Source organism: Myotis lucifugus, unplaced genomic scaffold (assembly GCF_000147115.1).
Source record: "Myotis lucifugus unplaced genomic scaffold, Myoluc2.0 scaffold_237, whole genome shotgun sequence".
Taxonomy (NCBI): Eukaryota; Metazoa; Chordata; class Mammalia; order Chiroptera; family Vespertilionidae; genus Myotis; species Myotis lucifugus.
The window spans coordinates 1,746,608-1,767,724 of record NW_005871285.1 but is presented as its reverse complement, the minus strand read 5'-3'; the positions used below and the strand labels follow the sequence as shown (position 1 = coordinate 1,767,724).

Genomic DNA, 21,117 nt, shown 5'->3' with positions numbered 1-21,117 from the left:
CTCACTGGGTTCCTGAGAGGGTTGGAAACCACATTTTATAGAAAAGTGCTCACACAGTACTCAACTCACAATAGATGATGGATACATTTGAATCTAAATTGAGTAGACTCTGTTCCCATTACCACATATAAACTACAACTTGTACTGTAAGCATTTCTGGCAGCATCTATCTAATTGGAGGAGGAGGGAAGTCGTTAAATCCCTGTCCCATAGCCCTAGTAGGTATTTGGCAATTCTGTAGTGGAGGTGACCCCAGGAGGGATGAATAGTCTTGACACCTAATGTCTTAGAAGGTAAATGTCCAGAAATGTAGGCTTGGAGTATTTCACTGGATTTTCTTAGACAGTATAAGTGATGTTCCTAGATGTAAAAAACATAAAGCTAGAATGTATGGCAATAAAAATAATTGTTAAAATTCTCAAAGCATTTCTGATGAGGCCCTGGTGAATCTCAAATAAGCAATTCTATGTACACCATAGACCAGCCCTACCCATACTTTAGATATGAGCTTCTCTGTCCTTTTATATGTCAAACATTATAAATGTAATAGACCAAGGGACTGTCTAACATGGCCATTCCTGTAATAGCAAGAAAAGGTTGCATTTTAAATCTCAGAGAATATATATTACAAGATTATTTCATAAAATAGAGCTCATCTTGCCAAATTTACTTTTCAATTGAATCAAACCATGGTATACATGATGAAATTATCCTGAAATCATAGAATACTATGTTGGAAGTGACTTAAAAAGATCATCTCTCATACACACTTCGGCAGCCCATATACTAAAATTGAAATGATACAGAGAAGATTAGCATAGCCTGTGCGCAAGAATGACATGCAAATTCGTGAAGAGTTACATATGTAAAAAGAAATCATCTCTTCAAGTGATTACCAAACCTGTTCCAATATGAAGACCCCTTCCTAAGGTCAAAATGAAAAACATTATGATATGCAGATGGGAATAGTTTCAATTGATTGAGAATTTACATTACAACAAATAGCTACTATCAATTAAGGAATGATTCTGGAAAACTTTTGTTAAATACACTTAAATGTATTTTGCTTATGTGAGTAAAACATTAAACCATCCTATATAAGAGAGGAATATGCTAATTAGCCATTACACCCTGAGGTGTAACAACCAAGCAAGTCATGACCAGATCACGGATCAGCAGGAGGGTGAGCCAGCTACCGGAGGGCAGCAGCGATTCGTGCGTAGGGCTACTGGTTTATAAATAAAACTTGAAATTCCTATTTGTAATTAAGACTTTTTAAAACTAACTCTGCAACCCTCAGGAAGCTGAGGTCCACAGGTTAGCAATCACTGTTTATTCACATAATCAAACTTTATAGTGAAAGCACTGGAGCAAAGGAAACTGGATGATTTTCCTAAGGTAAAGAATTTAGATCATCAGTACAAGAGCCAGGACTGGAATTCAGTTCAATGGGCAAGGATATCAGTTCAAGCCTCTTCTATCTGAATTGAAGGATAGACTTTATTATTTTTATCTTTAAATATCATTATGTGGCTTGCATTTTATACATGTATATGTATCTGAAATACATATATTTCAAAGATATATATCTCAAATATATGTATATATACACATATATGTTGTGAATAATGTTATATTTTTTCCACAATCCAAAATATTATAATCATTTTCCACTGAATAGCACCCTAGTACTCTGGTAGCAAAGTGATTGCATAATAAAATCTCAAACTTTAAAAAGGTTATCTCCTCTACCCTATATGGGAGTACTTTGAAAACTGCCAGAGATTACTCCAAAAATGCAGTCTAACATCATCTTAATGTGTTTTCTGGCTAGTTGATAACATTTTATAAGAAATATGAGAAAGCAATAAACAATAATATATTCCCTCACCACTCCCCCAAAGGGATAAAGCGGTAGCTGTGAAGCAAAAGTGCCCTCCATGGAGAACTAAGTTCCATGTCAGTCTCCGAAAGGGAGGTGAATCCTTCTATGTCTCTGGATCTATTTTGTTCAAAGATCAATTTAAATAAATAAATAGGAGGTCAGAAGAGGTCAAGCAGGAGGAAAGGGGACATAATACTTTCGACAGTAAAAATTTTAAAAAATAAGTAAAAATAAAATAAATTCAACTATAAAAAAGCTAGACTTGAGTTTTGCTCAGTATTCATCCCTAAGGAAAACATGCCTATTCCTCATTAAGTCATGTGCCTTTCAAAACTGAGGTTGATTGGAAAATGAAATTTAATACTTGGAATATCAGTAGCTATAAATGTAAAGATAATACAAGTCAATAACTATGTCAACTAATATGCTTTAATTCCAACTATGTTAAAAAATATTCCAATAAAAAATAATTATTTTTTTCCTAAAATAGATAAATTAATAAATAAGTAGGTCAATACCTCACTTTGGACAAATGAATTTTGGGTATTCCTGCAAGCCTCAATCACTAGACATATCCTCAAATGAAATTTCACCATTACCTCTCCAGTTTCTGCTAGAAGAAAAGACATGCCTCAGCCTAAAGTAATTTCTTCCCTAGTATTTCCTGCCAAAGCACCTACACGCTGGTAAAATATAATACATCATTTACTTCTGTAATAGAAATAATTACCCAAACATGGTAGGTAAAAGGATTTTTTTTTCTTCCTTTCAAAATGAAAGTCATCTTGTCCCAATATTTTTAGCTCTACTTTACTATCTGGTACCAAATTTGCAAAAAGTACACATCATCATAGTCATTTACTTCAGGCATTTGGTGAGCTGTGCTAATCTCTGCCACTTCTTTTAAAAGACAAGCTGTGTTAATGGCCATGCTAGATATCATAGAACCTTCAAATGTCTGAAGGGCGGCACGGGGAGGCTCCGCCAGATTGGATGGGGGCATCCACGTCCCATTTATAACTTCCTAATGCATTCTTCATTATCATTCTAGTCACTTATTGAGTTCCATCCTAACTTATATTGATCCTATTTCAGAAGGAGTCTGGGGACAAGACAAAGAAGTAACTCAGTAGTTTTTCAAAGCATAACCACTGTCACCTAAAATCATTAAAGGAGAAGACAATACCTCCCATCCGCTGCCATATCAAACCTAATTCATAACGGAGTAAAAAGTCAGCTTCCTGAAACATCCAAATTTGGAGTCTTTGGGGAATTTGGAAGCATTTAACTAGCTGAAACTGACTGTGTGTAGGAATGCCTGTGTATAGTCATGTCTTGGTGTGAATTCACATCTTGGATATCAGCTATGTTCCAGGACTAGCTGTAGCTCTGAGCCACATCTTTGAAAGTGTGTACTTTAAAAATTAATGTGCTATATAAATACTATATGCACTTTGGGTAAATTCCTACATTAAGGCATTGCTCTGTGGAAAGCTGATGTTTTAGAGCATTCAAACAAAGTGGGCTCAGGACAACAACAACCGCAAATAGCTGTGCCTAAAAGAAATGGTGATGTGGGCATATCTGTTTTAAATTGAAAATTCAGGTATGGCTCCTGTCTCTGGTACTTTAATTCAAGTAATTGACATGCTATGAATGTGTGAATGAGATGTATAAACAGAAATAGTTAAGACCTATAAGCTGTTAAAAATGTGTGCAGACAGATAAGTTAAAAATTATCCATCCTCTCTAGTACTGCAAGAGAACCTATCTGACCCAGATGCCAACCTGCTCAGAGCAAGTGACATGTATTTAGCAAATTAAGTATGGTTGGCTCTTTGTAAGACACAAAGAGGTCCAAATATTTCCCTTTCCAGGTGTGGGTGGTAATTTACAAGACTGACAAAAGACTATTTTTTAAAATATACAAAAGAGGAGGGCGGGCTTCTTTATCTAATCAGGACTGGAGGCAAGCTTCATATTCAATTAAGCTATTCCTGCTTTTAATCCCAAGATTGTTATAACTGAAAAGAATCTCTTATATCATTGGTTCAGTGATGTGCAAACTGTGTTCTTTGGATGTGTGTCAGAGGCCATGAGGGCAGGAACAAGAGAGTGGAGGTAATTAGACTAGATTAGTTCCTGCACCACCATTCAAACAAAAGCAGTCACCCTAATAGTGGACTTCTGTACAAAAAAATAAAGAAACAATGCTGATGCTAAATGTGTTTGAAAAACACGTTTGAAAAAATTCACTTTTATTATCTTACAGATGAAATCTTTTGGTTTTGAGGGAAAGAAGTATGCATTTGATTAAAGTATTAGAAATAGAACCAGGAACAGAACCTAATCCTAGGCATGTAGACGGCGAGATGATTTAAGGTATGCATGCTATTCTTCATGGTCCTGATAGTTTTCATTTGCAGGATAGTACTTTTAAGTCTTTGAGTACAGCAATTCCCACCCAAATTCTCCCATTGCTCACAGTTTTCTTTTAAATTTTTATCTGTGAATAATTTTAATCTGATATTGCTACAAAATACACTGACTTCTGATTTATCATTTTCAATTTATGTAATTAATTTCATAAAATTTGACAAGTCTATCACATATCTAGTACTAATAATATCTCCCTGTTCCCTCTCATTTTCTCTTACACCCACACACATACACACACATTCTATAATTTCATAACTCCTTCATGCCTCTTTCATGGATGCTTATAATATTGCTAGAGCCCTGGTGCATGACATTCATGCACTTGGAGGGGAGAAGGGGTCCCCTCAGCCCAGCCTGTGCCCTTTAGCAGTCAGGGAGCCCTCAGGGGATGTCTGACTGCAGCTTAGGCCCACTCCTGCCACCACCGCCGTGCTCGCCAGCTGTGAGCATCTGCCCCCTGGTGGTCAGTGCACATCATAGCAACCAGTCATTCTGCTGTTTAGTCGATTTGCATATTAGCCTTTTATTATATAGGTCTATTTTCCTGGTGCACAGATTCGTGTACACTGAAAGGAAAGTAATTAGAAGGTAGCCGGCGGGGCGGGCCTGGGAGAGATGGGCCAGACATGCCCTGGAGCCAACCTCCCATGGTCCCTCCCCAGCTGGCTGCACCTGGGGTGGTGCCATGGCTTGAAAGATGTCTGCGGAGTGAGCAGGGTCCCTCCAGGGGGTTGGGTCCCTGGGCCTGACTTGCAGGGATTGGGCCAAAACCAGCTCTCTGACATCCCCCAAGGGGTCCTGGATTGCAAGAGGGCAGTTCTCAGGTGACGCACCCCAGAATCGGGCTCCCTCCTCTATGGTTCTGGGATGCATCACCTAAGAACTGCTGCCAAGTCACCACAGCTCAGCAGCTCCTGTGTTGACTGTCTGCCCCCTGGTGGTCAGTGTGTGTCATAGCTACCAATAGGAACATCTGCCCCCTGGTGATCATTGTGCATCATAGCTATCAGTTGGACAGTCAGACGGTCGCTTAGCCTTTTATATATATAGACCAGAGGCCCGGTACATGAAATTCTTGCATGGGGTGGGAGGTCCCTCAGACCGGCCTGCACCCTCTTGCAATCCAGGACACAGGGATCAGGCCTAAACTGGCAGTTGGACATCCCTCTCGCAATCTGGGACCACTGGCTCCTAACTGCTGGCCTGCCTGCCTGCCTCATTGCCCCTAACAACTTGCCTGCCTGCCTGATTGCCCCTAACCACTCTGCCTGCCTGCCTGCCTGATTGTCCCTAACTGCCTCTGCCTTGGCCCCAGCCACAGTGGCTTTGTCCGGAAGGACATCTGGAAGATCATTCAGCTGTTCAGTCTAATTAGCATATTATACTTTTATTATTATAGATAATCTAAACAAGAAATTAATGCACTGCAATATTGGAGAATGTGGGCAATTATTTGGAAAGAATTTTTGGACACTCTCTTCAGAGGCTTTTGAAAATGGCCTAAAACACCTTAAGAAAATCATCCTGCTCCAGGATCCTACCCTAGTCTTGAAGTCTCAAAATATCATCACATTATCTTTAGATCTATCTTTCCAGAATGGATTTACATTAACCAAATTTAAATAAAAAATATAAGTTCTCTGGAGTTTAACTAATGGAACCTACATGGCCAACCTATGGTTCCTGCATGCAGACTCATGGAAGAAGCCTAACCATAATCAGTTTGCCATTTTATGAATTTAAATAAAGAAAAACATTCCCTTGAAGGTAGACTTCAACCTTTCTGTGTTCTATGAAACATGGCTGTAAATTAGGCACTCTACAGATGCAGGCCAATGAATCTTTGTTCATATCTTTCATGTTGCTCTATAATACTGGGGAATTTCATCTATATATTCATCTTGTCTACCAGACACTACAGTGGCAGAATCTGGGTCATGTCATCCCCTCATCCAGCCCTAACACAGGACCTCAAACACAGAATGTGCTCAGTACATGTCATTGGATGAGGCAATGGTAGAAAAGATGGCTTGAAAGCTAAAATGGTTGAAAATAAAGGAGGTGCTAGTCTGAGTGAAAAAGGAAGGGTAAGAGACTTAAAAATTGTTACGTTTATTATACATTACAAGATATAATTAAGAATTTCTGAATTTGAAGCAAAAAAACAACTATTTTTTTCAGTCATATTTACTCTATTTCCATTATTAAAATCTAGAACAAGCATGTTAAACTCCCGGCCTGCAGGCTGCGTGCTTCTTTATTTGGCCCGTGTTAGCCCTTGGGTTTGACATGCTTGATCCAGAACAGTGATGGCGAACCTATGACACACGTGTCAGAGGTGACAAGCAAACTCATTTTTTTGGTTGATTTTTCTTTGTTAAATGGCATTTAAATATATAAAATAAATATCAAAAATATATATCTTTGTTTTACTATGGTTGCAAATATTAAAAAATTTCTATATGTGACATGGCACCAGAGTTAAGTTAGGGTTTTTTTCAAAATGCTGACACGCTGAGCTCAAAAGGTTCGCCATCACTGATCTAGATCATGGGAATTGTGGCATTTTTAGATTGGGATATGTGTTTGAGTATCTTTATGCACCTTCCTATCTATTTCCCACTTGTTAACGTAAAAATATTCAAACTTGGAAAGCACTTACAAGTCTACCAAAAGCAAGGGAAGGTCTGGATCTAAGAGACAACTCACCCATGTACATCCAGTGGACAGGGAACCAGCGGGTCTGAGTCTGCAGATAGTCCTGGTTGAGCTTCTTTGAATCCCGCTGCGCTATACCAAGTAACGTAAGAACATTCAAACCTGTAAAGAATTTTTTTGAGTTTATTTGAGCCAAACTGTTGATAATTGCAGGGAAGCAGAATCTCAACGGATTGGGTAATGCTCCAGAGAATGACAGTTTTTCACCTGGTTTCATATATTATACTCAAAGGAGATGTAAGTGGGTTACATGAAATCCATTGGTGATAGATTAGGGAGGCAGGAGAAAGCAAAGGGAGGGACAAAACCTTTGGGATTGGATAAAGAGTAAAATGATAGACAGGTACTTCTTTTACTTAGGAGGGTGCAGCATGGTTAACAGTCAACAATTAACATGATAACAAGAACAATGAAAGAATTTGTGGTATCTGCCCTGGCACCCAAGGCACTTTTGGTTGTGCCCTGAAGGGTCTGCAAAAAAAGGTAGGTTACAAGTTACCCTGACCTTTCAGAGGTTTGTTATCTTAGATGCAAAAAGACAATAGGCTCAGTTAAGGTAAAGATTGACCTTTGTCAGGGAAGATACTGGCCTAGGACATGACTACCCACTACAAACTGCGTTTCCTTAAAGTTTTCATTTCAGACCATCCTTTGGGGTTACTTTAGGTCTTTGAGTTTGCAAGTCTGCCATGCAGACCTTCCCTGAGCTTATCAGGTAAGCATGTGGCCCTTTTTCCTCCACACATTATACTGAATCAGAGCTCCAGGCTGGTTCAGCCAAAAGGGAGCACAAGCGAGTGATTAGAAGAAGAGAGAAGAGTGAGGCCATTTTATTTATCCATGAGCTCCCTATTGCCATGGACTGGCTGTGTCTCATGGCTAAAGGTCTCGGGGCCTGGCAGGCCACCACCTCTCTCTGTTTCTCACGTTCTGGCAAATTGAGCCCTGGTTCCTATTTAGGAGTAATGTCAACCTTCCTTCAGTGGTCAACCTTCCTAATGCCGCGACCCTTTAATACAGTTCCTCATGTTGTGGTGACCCCCAACCATAAAATTATTTTCGTTGCTACTTCATAACTGTAATGTTGCTACTGTTATGAATCGTAATGTAAATATCTGATATGCAGGATGGTCTTAGGCGACCCCTGTGAAAGGGTCGTTCGACCCCCAAAGGGGTCGTGACCCACAGGTTGAGAACCGCTGCATAGCTCCACTATCCTTTAGTGATCTCTGTTACCTGCACACACCTTTTCGAATAGATTGTTTTAAAATGTTCTTCAAAGAACTCAGTTTGTATATGCCACCAGCTTCTTGCTGGCACCCCAACTCATTGAGGGATCAAGGAAATAATTACACAAAAAGTCCTGCATACAGGTAATGGCCATCACAACTCAGGCCGGTTCCTTAAGGTAGCCCATAAGATACTCAAAGTTTGGGGATTGCTTTGCCCTGAATAGTATTTTGCACTTTGCTTGTTTTCAGTATTGAACTTTGACATTTGAAGAGGGACATACTGGGTATGAATTATAGATTTGTAGGGTATAATTTCCAGGGCATTACTTTAAAATATAACAACTTGAGCCTGAAAATATGCCACAAAGATGGGAGGTATCCTGGTAAAGAATTACAACTTTTAAAAAGTAACTTTTTTTCTTTCGAGGTGAGTGGGTCACAAAATCACCACATCAGTCAGCCCACAGTATCCCCTAATGCTGGAACTTTCTTTTGCTCATTAAAGAACCCCCTATGACTAAGGAGAAAATAAAAGCTGTCGTTTTATTTTTTTACTACTGACCATACTTAAACTTTTATAAATTCAAAGGTTAATGCAGTCCTTAAGGCCCTTTTATTTTTTGCAATAATTAAATACAACCTCAAATCAATTACACTTATTTAGTAAATGTTTTAAAAATTACATCTTGTTTGGTGCTATAGTAAAACAGAGGAAAATTGGGTATTATTTCTTTAGAGAAATCTTTGACTTTTGCAAGTCTCTCTGAGGCAAACTGGCATCAACTTGCTGATTCTGCAGTATTCTATAACAGGGGCTCACTATAGTTCCCAGTTTCAGCCTGTGCTTTGAAAAATGTTTTTTTGCCACTCTCGCAACAATTGCAATCTAGAAAGTAAAACGACACTGGCTTAGAATGCTGAAACAGCTGGTCCTGTGACCTCTGCCCCAGAGGCCTATCTACAATAGAGTGATCTCATGCTGCATTTGTTTCCTTCCCCACTGAAGGATGGAAAAGAAAAATCTAAATACATGCTATAAAGATAGAATCAAAGCAGATGAAAAGTTTCAAAGGGTAGAATAATTAGAACCCAAAGTGTGCAGTTAAAAACAAATTATTTTGGCCCTGGCCAGTTTTACTCAGTGGTTAGAGCGTAGGCCTGCAGACCAAGGGTTTCAGGTTTGATTACAGGCCAGGTTAGAGTGTAGGCCTGCAGACCAAGGGTTTCAGGTTTGATTACAGGCCAAGGGCACCTACTACCTACCTCACTTAACAGGTCCCCCAGCCCCGGTGGGGGCACGTGCAGGGGCAACCAATCTCTCTCTCTCTCTCTATCTCTCTCCCTCCCTCTCTCCTTTTTTCCCTCCCTTTCCTCTCTCTTCCTTCCCTATCCATACCTTCCCTCTCCCTCCCTTCCACTCTCTCTAGAAATCAATGGGAAAAAAATCCTCGGTGAGGATTAAAAAGCAAAAACACAAATTATTTTGAAACAACAGGTCCATTACATTTAATGAGGAATAAAAGAGATTCCATGAAAATGTTGTCCTTCTGCAAACCTATAGTAAACATTACATAAGATATTTATTTCAATTCTTAAATTTCTAAGTCCTATAATCATTCACAGCAAAGACTGCTGATAGATTTGTTTAACAAAAAAAATGAGATCTTGATTTTCAAACATGAGAAGAACATGACTGTACATATAAGTAACTAAAGTCATTATGGAAAAAAAAACTTTAATGTATTTCATTCTGTTATATGTGGAACTTTGTCAACTCTTAAATCACATGTCCAGCAAAACCAAAGACAAACCCAATTATAAGGTTCTTATGGGGGAAAAAAAAGTATGTTGAAAATTAGCCTCTCGGGAAACCTCAATGATTTTTTCCTACCCAACCTCTTTACTGAGTCTCTCTCACTGTTTCCCAAAGCGGGTGGGGAGAAAGAAAAAGAGTACAACGGGTCGACCAGGTTTAAGAACGTTATATTGTCCAATATTATATAGTCCATTGGTTTAATGGAGAGAGAATTGATTATATGAAAATATCATAAGCCCACCTGTTTGCTCTTTCTCTCTCTAATTCCAGCCTCCTTTCATGCTCAACGCTCAACTAGCCTCTGATTCTAGGAGCTATTATCCTAACCCAAAAGGGCCTGGAGCAGAGGACCCAAGCTAGCTCCCACATACACTGCTGGCAAATAATCTAAAATTCAGTAGTAGGCTTTGTGCTGGAAGTTTCCAGAACAAGCCTTAAGCTCAGGTAATGCACACTTTACCCATCATAGGTAAGCTTCCATGGAGTTTGAGCATCTCAGGAAGGACAATGCCTCAGCATAAAATACAGTTACTTTGCCTCATTATAGAAAGTTTCTTATAGCCCCTCAGAGCTTTCGGATGTGGGCATTTCCCATGTCTTCACATTTTTAAATATTCTGTGTCCTCTGGCAAAATCCTAAAGCAATATCATTTAATTTGTTATAAGCATGAAGTCTTTAGTTTCATAAAGCAAATGAGTTTTGAAGAAAAAAATAATAGTTCCCCAATATAGCTTAAGAACCACCGTGACTGGAGTGAGAAAGTGTGAATGGCCTGTTGTGCCCTTTCCCAGGTAGTACTTTCACTAGATAGCAGTTACCTGAGTAAATTAGTGATTTTTTTTAAGAAAATTTTTTGAAGTGGTATCACAAAATTCTTTCTTTCATTTATTTTTTTTTCATGACAATAGGATTGCTGATAATGATGTGGGCATTCTCTAGTTCAACCTGCACAAACTTATCCAAAGGCCACTTTTTACCTTGCCTTGACAAAGTGAAGAGCTGGTGCCCTTTCAAGTTGAAAAGGAAAAAAAAAAATAAAGTTTCTTATATATTTTTTAATTGCTTCATAGTCAAACTTCCTATGGAAAATGAATTTCAACTGTAATTTTATGTATTTTATTTTTCATCTCACACCATGCAACAAATGTTTAGGCTCTCCTCCTCTTAACTAATTTCTTTATCTACTGCACTTTTTCACAGGAGAAAGATTAATAACCATGTTTTCAAAGTGATGATGCCCACTGTAAAATGTATTCCCCTGCCACCTCTAAAAAAATGCATGCCACAGAACGGCATTTGCCTGGCTTATAGTTCAGTCAGAAAATAGCTATCTGAACACAGTAATTCTTGCCTGTGAAACAGAAGTGGATGGGAAGGACTGGGTTTGAATGCACACTTAAGTGCATTAACAGTATCAGTAAAACCTGATACAGAGTTTAAAATATAATTACTTCATCCAAAATGCATTCAGGATGAAAACTCCTCACACTGATTCTATTCTAAGCAACATAGAAATGCAACTGAATAATGAATATTAAATTTGAGGCACAAAGCCATATGTCTCAAGGAATTTTCAAGGTATGATATTTAACATCTAACAACTGCATTGTAAAGAAGAGCATGGATGGACCAGGAGAACATTATGCTAAATGAAATTAACCAATCAGAGAAAGACAAGTACCATATTATTTCACTCATAGGTGGAATTTAATGAACAAACTGAACTACCAAGGAAGATAGAGATAGACTCAGATAGGGAGGGGGAGGGGTAGTGGAGGGGTGGAGGGATTGAGCAAAAAAGAGAGAGAGAGAGAGACAAGAACAACAGTGTGGTGATTGGAGGGGGTAGAGGGAGGGAGGAGTGGGAGGTGAAAGAGGGCATAGAGGGGATAAAAGGTGATGGAAAAATAAAATTAATAATTTGATATTGTGAACTTCTACTCATAGTTCAAGGAACAGAAAATAATCTAATATACTTTTAAGATCATTTTAAGTGTACAGGAATTGTTATTTTCCTGAAAAGAAATGGTTACAAAGAGAAGAATACTCAAGTATTGTGACTGAAAATGTTTTTCTTCATTCAAAGAGAGCAACATTGGAACACATCCATTTTCTGCCACATGGCTTGAGGGAGTAAGGCTTCCCTTGCCTGAGAAATGTCTGTAATTAACTTAGACAACGATTCCATGATTTTTTAATTCCTTTAGAATGACTCAGTGTTTTATTCGTGGGAATATTTTGGGAAGGAAAAATCAGAAATATGGTGAGAGTTATTTATTTATTTATTTGGAGGGAAGCGGGAGAGGATGGATAGGAGGTAATCAACCAAAGACCTTGTGTGCATATATACATAACCCATGGACACAGACAATAGGGTGGTGAAGGCCTGGAGGTGGGAGGGAGGGGCGCAGGCTGGAGGGAGCCCATGGGGAAAAAAAGAGGACATATGTAATACTTTCAACAATAAAGATTTTTTAAAAACACATTTATTTTAAAAGCAGCAATCAGAATGGAAAAGCCAGCACCCCATCCCATATGCTCACTCTGGCAGCTCTGATTGCAAAGGCAGGCTCCTGGACCCTTGAGCAAAATCAAGGCGGTTTACTGATTATTCAATGACTTTATCGCTGGTCCCTTTGAATACTTCTCCTCGACACTCTGATGCCTTTGGCTCTTGATTTTCCCTCAATTACTTAGATCTACTTCTCCTTTTGGTTCCTTGCATATATCATTTTTTTCTGGTTTTCAACTCTTAGCTTAAGAATTTGTCTATGTGATTATTGCTGTTTAAAATGTTAAGCTTCACCAGAGTAAGAACCTGAGCTTTCTTTCCACTTTTATATCCCACATACCTGGGATAGACAGTATCTGGCGATTGGCTCTTTTCTAGGCATTAATATGCTGTTGACCTCATAATTTATATCTTCATTTTCATCCTCTCTCTCAAACATCCAATTGAATGTCTGTACCTGGGAATCTTATATTTGTTTTTAAATACACTATGTCCAAAGGGAATTTATTATATTCTACATTTAGCTCCTAGTACTTCAAAATCTTTCCTTTCACCTGCATCCCTTTTTCTTTTTTATAAATCTTTTTAAAAATATATTTTTATTGATTTCAGAGAGGAAGGGAGAGGGAGAAATAGAAACATCAATGATGAGAGGGAACCATTGATTGGCTGCCTCCTGCACACCCCCTACTGGGGACTAAGCCCACAACCCAGGCATGTGCTCTTGGCCAGAATCGAACCCAGGACCATACAGTCCGCAGGCCAACACTCTATCCAGTGAGCCAAACCAGCTAGGGCTGCGTATATCCCTTTTGAGTTCAACATGTGCTCTATCACTTAGGATAGAAATTGGAAGTCATTAGAAACTCATTTTACATATTTCTCCTATTATTTGGTTGCTATGTTATTTTTATCCTGGTATCTAAATATTTTTTCCATTAACACTGCCACCACAATTATCAATCCCTCACCTGAATTATGGCTTCCTAAATAAACTTCTGGCCTCCACTCTTCCTTTGTTCTATTCAATACCCACAATGTTGCTTGAGGGATTTTTCCCATTCTTTATCAACCTGCTATCTGGGCTGGCCAGCTTAGTACCAGATCTTTGAGTGAAAAAGATTCAGATTCCTCTCTACACTCACCTGCTCACCCCACAGTCTTCTCACACTATCTACACCAGAAATGTCAAGCTGCACTATTTAAATTTTTCCCAATATGCCTCAATTTTTCCTATTGGCCTATAATTTTTATAGAGAATGGCAGAGTAAACAAAAATGGCTTAAAAATATATTTTGAATCATCTTTGAAATTACCCTATGAAATGTGTCTATATTACTTAAGATTCAAAAAGTATTCTTATTCTAAACTCTGGTTTTAAAAAATAAATAAAGGAAAAGGGAACCCTTGTACGCTGCTGGTAGGAATGCAGACTGGTATAGCCACTGTGAAAAACAGTATGGAGTTTCCTCAAAAATTTAAAAATAGAACTGCCATTTGACCCACCAATCCCACTTCTGGGAATACATCTTAAGAATCTGGAAACATCAATCAGAAAGAATATATGTACCCCTATGTTCATAACAGCATTATTTACAGTAGCTAAGATCTGGAAACAGCCCAAGTGCCCATCGGTAGATAAGTGGATAAAAGGCTGTGGTACATTACACAATGGAATACTATGCAGCTATAACAAAGAAGGATCTCTTACCCTTTGTGACAGTGTGGAGGGACCTGGAAATTGTTTTACTAAGTGAAATAAGCCAGAGAAAGACAAATATCACATGATCTCACTTATATGAACAAAATTGATTGATGAACAAAATAGAACCAGAGGCATAGATACCTGGAACAGTATAACAGATCTCCAAGGGGTAAAGGGTGTGGGAGATGGGAATTAACCAAGGAACTTCTATGCATGTATGCATACATAGCCCATGGACACAGACAATAGTGTATTGAAGGCCTGGGGAGAGGTGGGGGCTGGCAGAAGGGAGTAAAGGGGAGGGGCACATCTGTAACACTATCAACAAAAAATAAAAAAATAAAAAGTATTAGTCCTGAAATTCATTAAAAAACAAATAAATGAGGATGATCCTTCTTACTGATGAATATAAATTCTAAATTCTCCCCTGCTGTTCACTTGGACCCTTCAGGGAAAGTATGTTTCCTTAGCACCGTGCAAATGCCTATGCTATGATACTGCAGACTCTCATCTTTGACTTGGCTGGTATCAAACATTTGAGTGCATGATGTGAAGTCTTCGATAGAGTTTCTATTGATATAGTGTCGAGGAGTCTTCAGAGAGCAGTGGGAAATAGGTAGCCTCTGTCACCACATTGTATAAATGTCTCTGACATCAACACCAATGCACACATTACTCATTTAATCAAGACATGGGTGGGTGGCCCTTCCATAGCTGAATGATTTAGTTGGGGCAATCCCACCCATCTGAGAAGGAGTGCAAGTTAACATACAAAGTTATAGCCCATCAATAGTCATCAGTTAACATGTGGCCATATAGAGATCAAAAACACAAGTATGCCATTCAAATCTCCCCTGAAAAGAGAATAGAATCAAATTAGTAATCTAAAGGATAAAATTGATGGAAGAAAGAATGAAAATAGTTTTAAAATAATAAAGAACCCTAACTGGTTTTGCTCAGTGGATAGAGCATCAGCCTGCAGACTGAAGGGTCCTGGCTTTGATTCCAGTCAAGGGCACATGCCTGGGTTGCATGTGGGCTCGATCCCCTCAGGTCGTGTGCAGGAGGCCGCCAATCAATGGTTCTCTCTCATCATTGATGTTTCTATCTCTCTCTCCCTCTCCCTTTCTCTCTGAAATGAATTTTTTAAAAACACAAATAAAATAGAATAATAAAGAAAAGAACCATTTTAGAGGATAATTTATGAGATTAGCAAAAGAATGAAAAACAGTAGATGGAGCAGAGGTAGTATTCAGTGTACAACAGCAAAAATAAATTAAGTACGACATTTTGAGTTCGTAGGAAGGAGAGACTTACCAGGAAAAATGTACAATGTGTGCATTGTGTGGGTGTGTTGCCAAATTTCTTAATTTCAATGATTGAGAGTTTTACAAACATGAAAAGGATAAATTACTTCTAAAAGATCAAAACATTAGATTGTTTTCAAACTGTTCAGTCATAACAATAAATTTCAGAAAAGTGTGAAGAAAAACCCACAGAGATGTAAAAGACAATAGTTATGATTAAAGAACTCTCCATCTTGCCAAGTTGGCGTTTTTTATTTTAAGACTACAAAAGAATATCATATATGTAAGAACTCAGAAAGCACACTACTTTCAAACATTTCTTGGAGGTAGGGGTGGGGGTAACTTGATGACATGTCTCTTCAAGATCATTCACCTAAGGAGATTTAAAGGAAGAATGTTCTAGGCGCTGTATTTCCAGCAGGAACTGTGAAATGACGGGCTCCAGAAAGAGCTGATGGAGGTCGGCTGACTCGGTCAGTCATTTTTGCAGAACTGTTTCAAATGCTGAAAGTTCCTAATGACCTTGATTCCCCAAAGGACTCTCTGGTTGCACAGTATTTTTCCATCTAGATTTGGAGAAGCAGCCAGAGAGGATGACACAGATAAGTAAACCTATAAGCTAAATGAACCCAGGAAGCAGGTCTCCTTTGTTCACTGCAACACCGTCAGCACTGCACAGTGCCTGAGGCAGGTAGGGATTTAGGAAGTATTTCTGGTTTTATGATTTAAAGGCAAGGGGTGAGAGAGACAGAGGTATATCTTCCTGAAGCAAGATTTTTAGTAGAACTCAACAGACACATATTGCATGCCTACTCTGTCCTGGGCACTGATGAGTGCTAAAAAGCCAATAAATAAATATATAGGCACAGACAGAGTCCATACTGCCCCGTGTTGTTGATTTGTCTCTGGTTGGAAAGTTCACTGCATTGTTAACATTTCCAGTGGAAGCTGGGGCTGTCTTTTCTGTGCCAGGCTGCCCAGTTTGGGAGGACCGGTCTAGGTGTCACATCATTTTAAGTGATGAAGCAGAGAGATTGGCTAGAATGTCCATGTTCACCAGCCTTTCCTGGATGGAACGGCTTCTCCGCTCTCTCTAGGACACCGGTTCTCAACCTGTGGGTCGCGACCCCTTTGGCGGTCGAACGACCCTTTCACAGGGGTCGCCTAAGACCATCCTGCATATCAGATATTTACATTATGATTTATAACAGTAGCAACATTACAGCTATGAAGGAGCAACGAAAATAATTTTATGGTTGAGTCACAACATGAGGAACTGTATTTAAAGGGCCAGAAGGTTGAGAACCACTGCTCTAGGACCAGGTCATATAGAGTTAGGTTTGGGGCCAAGAGGAAGACTGTGTTAGCACAACACACAATGAGTGCTGGTCTTGATGTACCTGTAAATGTTATAGTTAGGCATCTGACACTTTTGTGTGTCAACATACCTCATGGCAGCTTCCCTATAAAAATGCATAAATTATGTTCAGCTCCTGCTGGAAGGAAAGTTGCCTGGAAGAGTCTTTCTTTGGATCTGATCTTATATAACTAGGACCATTCACCTTCCTTTTACAGAATGGTAGAAATGGAAACATTCTTCATTGTCCTATGTAAAGAACAAAATAAATGAACAAAGTAGAAACAGACTCATTAGATACAGAGAACAGACTGATGGTTGCCAGAGGGGAGGAGGGCTGAAGGACAGGGTGATTAAGGTGAAGGAATGAAGAGGAACTAATTGGTAGTTACAAAATAGTCACAGGGATATAAAGTACAACATAGGGACTATAGTCAATAAGATTGTAGAAACTATGTATGGTGCCAGGTGTGTACTTGAAATATTGGGGAGGGGGGGAAATTACTGTATAAATTTATGATTGTCTCACTACTATGCTGTACACGTGAAGCTAATACAAAATAATACTGAATGTAAACTGTAATTGAAAAATAAAATTTAAAATAATAAAAAAAGAAATTGGCCCTAGCCAGTTTGGCTCAGTGGATAGAACATCGGCCAGTAGACGGAAGGGTCCAGAATTAGATTCTGGTCAAGGGCACATACCTCAGTGCAGGCTCCTCCCCCACCTGGGCCCTGGTCAGGAGCATGCAGGAGGCAACCAATCAATGTGTTTCTCTCACATCGATATTTCTCTCTGTCTTTCCCTCTCTCTTCCACTCTCTCTAAAATCCATGGAAAAATATCCTTGAGTGAAGAATAAAAGATAATAATAAAAATAAAAATAATAAAAAGCAAGTTAAAGAAGAGAAATTGGAAGCTTATAAAACCAATGTTATATTGTGGTTGGGATTAAACAAAGATCAAATTTTTATTTTTTTTAAAGGAGCATATTTGAAGATGCTGAGAATATAGAGTAACTGGACCTTTTATGCTTTGTGCTTATCACAAAAGGAAAACTAATTAATTTGCAAAATCAGGACTTTTCTTTTTTATTCCAGAGAGCTGAAGTCTCAGGGCAACCAACTTCTCCAAAATATAAAGAAAAACAAGCACCTCAAGAGAGACAGGGTCCAAGCATTTGTTTACCTGCAGCAGACAGGCGGCAATATACAAGCTGGGGAAAATATTCAGGTAAAATATTAAACAAATGGCTAAAGGCCATTCACGGGCTGGTATGAGAATATGGAACTTCTAGGAGCCACAGGCACAAGAGGAATTTGCCTCCACTCCCAGGCTCAGCAGAAAGATTAGAGGCAGGGTGAGAATTCTTTCTTCATCATTTGTACCTGGAGGAGAGGGACGAACAGCAGTCATTGCAGACACAGCATGAAGACGCTTTTGCAGTGTTCCCTGTAAAATAAATGTCTTCAGCTGCTTAGGACAAGGTAGCAAACCTTGTTACCTTCATGGTACAGATGAAGACCCACTGCAGCTAGGAGAAGAGAAATCCCAGTACTCCTGCACAAGAGGTAGAAATATGTTCTGGGACCAAACCACTAAATATGTCCTACTCCCCGGGAGAGGCAGGACCACTGGGAAAAACGTATCTCCAAAACGAAGAGGTCCAATGCTTCTGTAAGACTCATGCTGGACCAGAACAAAGAACACACTCCCCTTGCTTGCTCTTCCTAACTACCAACCAGGGAGTAACAAGAAACCTTGGGAGAAGATCAAGAGCATGGAAGGAGACCTTCCCTGAGATATAGGCACAAAGGGAAAACTAAAGATAAAAGTGCAATAAAACTTGAGACAGACCCTTTTGCAAATCTGCCCCTTGTATTGTACATACAAATCAAGTCAAAACGTAAGACCTGAAGCCATAAAACTCCTAGAAGAAACAGAATAAGCTCCTTGATGTTGGCCTTGGCAATGACTTTTTAGAATTGACACCAAAAAGGCAAGCAACAAAAGCAAAAATAAACAAAGGAGACTACATGAAACTAAGAAGGAAAGGAAACAACAGAATGGAAAGACAACCTCTGACATGGGAGAAAGTATTTGTCAACCATGTATTTATAGGAACTCATACAACTCAGGAAACAAAAGAAATAACCTGATTAAAAATGAGTGAGGGACCTGAATAGACATTTTTCTAAAGAAGATATATAAACGGCCAACAGGTGCGTGAAAAGGTGGTCAACATCACTAATTAGAGAAATGCAAATCAAAATCACAATGAGATGCCCTAGCCAATTTGGCTCAGCAGTTAGAGCGCTGGCCTGCTGACTGAAAGGTCACCAGTTAGATTTTGGCCAAGGGCACATACCTGGGTTGCAGGCTCCATTCCCGACCTCCCCTTCTCCCATCTCCCTTCCCACATCCCCCACCATCCTCAGGTGCCTGGGGGAGGCAACCAATGGATGTGTCTCTCTCACATCAACATTTCTCTCTCTATCCTTCCCCCACCTCTTTACCACTTTCTAAAACTCAATGGGAAAAAATATCCTCAGATGACAATTAACAAAAAACAAAACAAAAAAACACACAGTGAGATATTACCTCACATCTATTAGGATGACAATTTTCAAAAAGTCAAAAGAAAACAATTGTTGGTTAGGATGATGAGAAAGGGAAACACTAGTACATTGTTTCTGGGAATATAAACTGGTACGGCCATTATGGAAAATGGAAAACAGTATGAATTTACCTCAAAAAATTAAAAGTAAAACTGCCATACAATCCAGCAATTTTACTTCTGGGTATTTATCCAAAGGAAATAAAATTATTATCTTAAAGAATCATCTGCACTTACATCCTCATTGCAGCATTAGTCATAGTAGTCAAAATGTGGAAACAAATTAAATGTCTGTTGTCAGATAAATGGATAAAGACAATTATATATATTTATAATTACATATATATTTATATGTATAATGGAATATTATTAAATCTTTAAAAAGAAGGAAATCCTGCCATTTCAACACCATGAATAAAACTAGGGGACATTAAACTAAGTGATAAAGCCAGACACAGGAAAACAGGGAGCAACATCTCACTTACATGTGGAATCTGAAAGAAAGAAAGAAAGAAAGAAAGAAAGAAAGAAAGAAAGAAAGAAAGAAAGAAAGAAAGAAAGAAAGAAAGAAAGAAAAGAAAGAAAGAAGAATGGAACTAAGATTAACAGAGAGTAGAATGATGAATACCGGATGCTAGGAGGTTAGGGGGGAAAGAAAGATATTGATCAAAGGATACAAACTTACCATTAGGATGAATGCATTCTGGAGACTTAATGCAAGGCCTGGTGACTCTCCTTAATACTCAAGCATTGTATGCTTGAAATGTGCTAAGAGAGTAGATCTCAAGTGTTTTCACCATCCCCTCTCCCCACAAACACAAAAATACCTATGGGAGGTGATGTATATGTTAATATTTTCACTGTGGTAATCATTTCACAATATATACACACATCAAAACAACATTTTAGCCCAGCTGGTATGGTTCAGTGGTTGAAGCATCGGCCTATACACTGAAGAGTCAAAGGTTCTATACCAGATCAAGGGCATGTACCTGGATTGCAGGTTCAGTCCTTGGCCTTGATCAAGGCATGAGCACAAGGCAACCAGTTGATGTGTATCTCTTGCATTGATCTCTCTCTCTCTCTCTCTCTCTCTCTCTCCCCTCCTCCTCCTCCTCCTCCTCCTCCTCCTCCTCCCTCCCTCCCTCCCTCCCTCCCTTCCACTCTCTAAAAAAATCAATGGAAAAACGTGTCCTTGAATGAGGATTAACAGAAAAGAGCACATTTTACAACTCAAATAAAATTTTTATTTGTCAGAATAAATAAATAGAAATTATGTACACCAGAAAACACAATAAAGTGAAGACTTTTTCAGTAAAATAACTGAGGAAATGAATTGTATAGTTGATTTCACTACAAAAAAAATCTTAAAGGAGAATCTTAACGGACACTTAGGTCGCTTTCTTATCTTGGCTATTGTAACTAATGCTGCAATGAACAGAGGGGTGCATATATCTTTTCACATTACTGTTTTGAATTTTTTTGGATAAATACCCAGAAGTATTGTTGGTCATATTGTAGTTGTATT

The 21,117-nt window shown here is 38.8% G+C and overlaps 1 pseudogene; it reads left to right on the top strand.

Annotated features, from left to right (window-relative positions):
* Positions 1-773: 773 nt before the first annotated feature.
* Positions 774-869, top strand: LOC111827873 (annotated as a pseudogene).
* Positions 870-21,117: the final 20,248 nt, after the last annotated feature.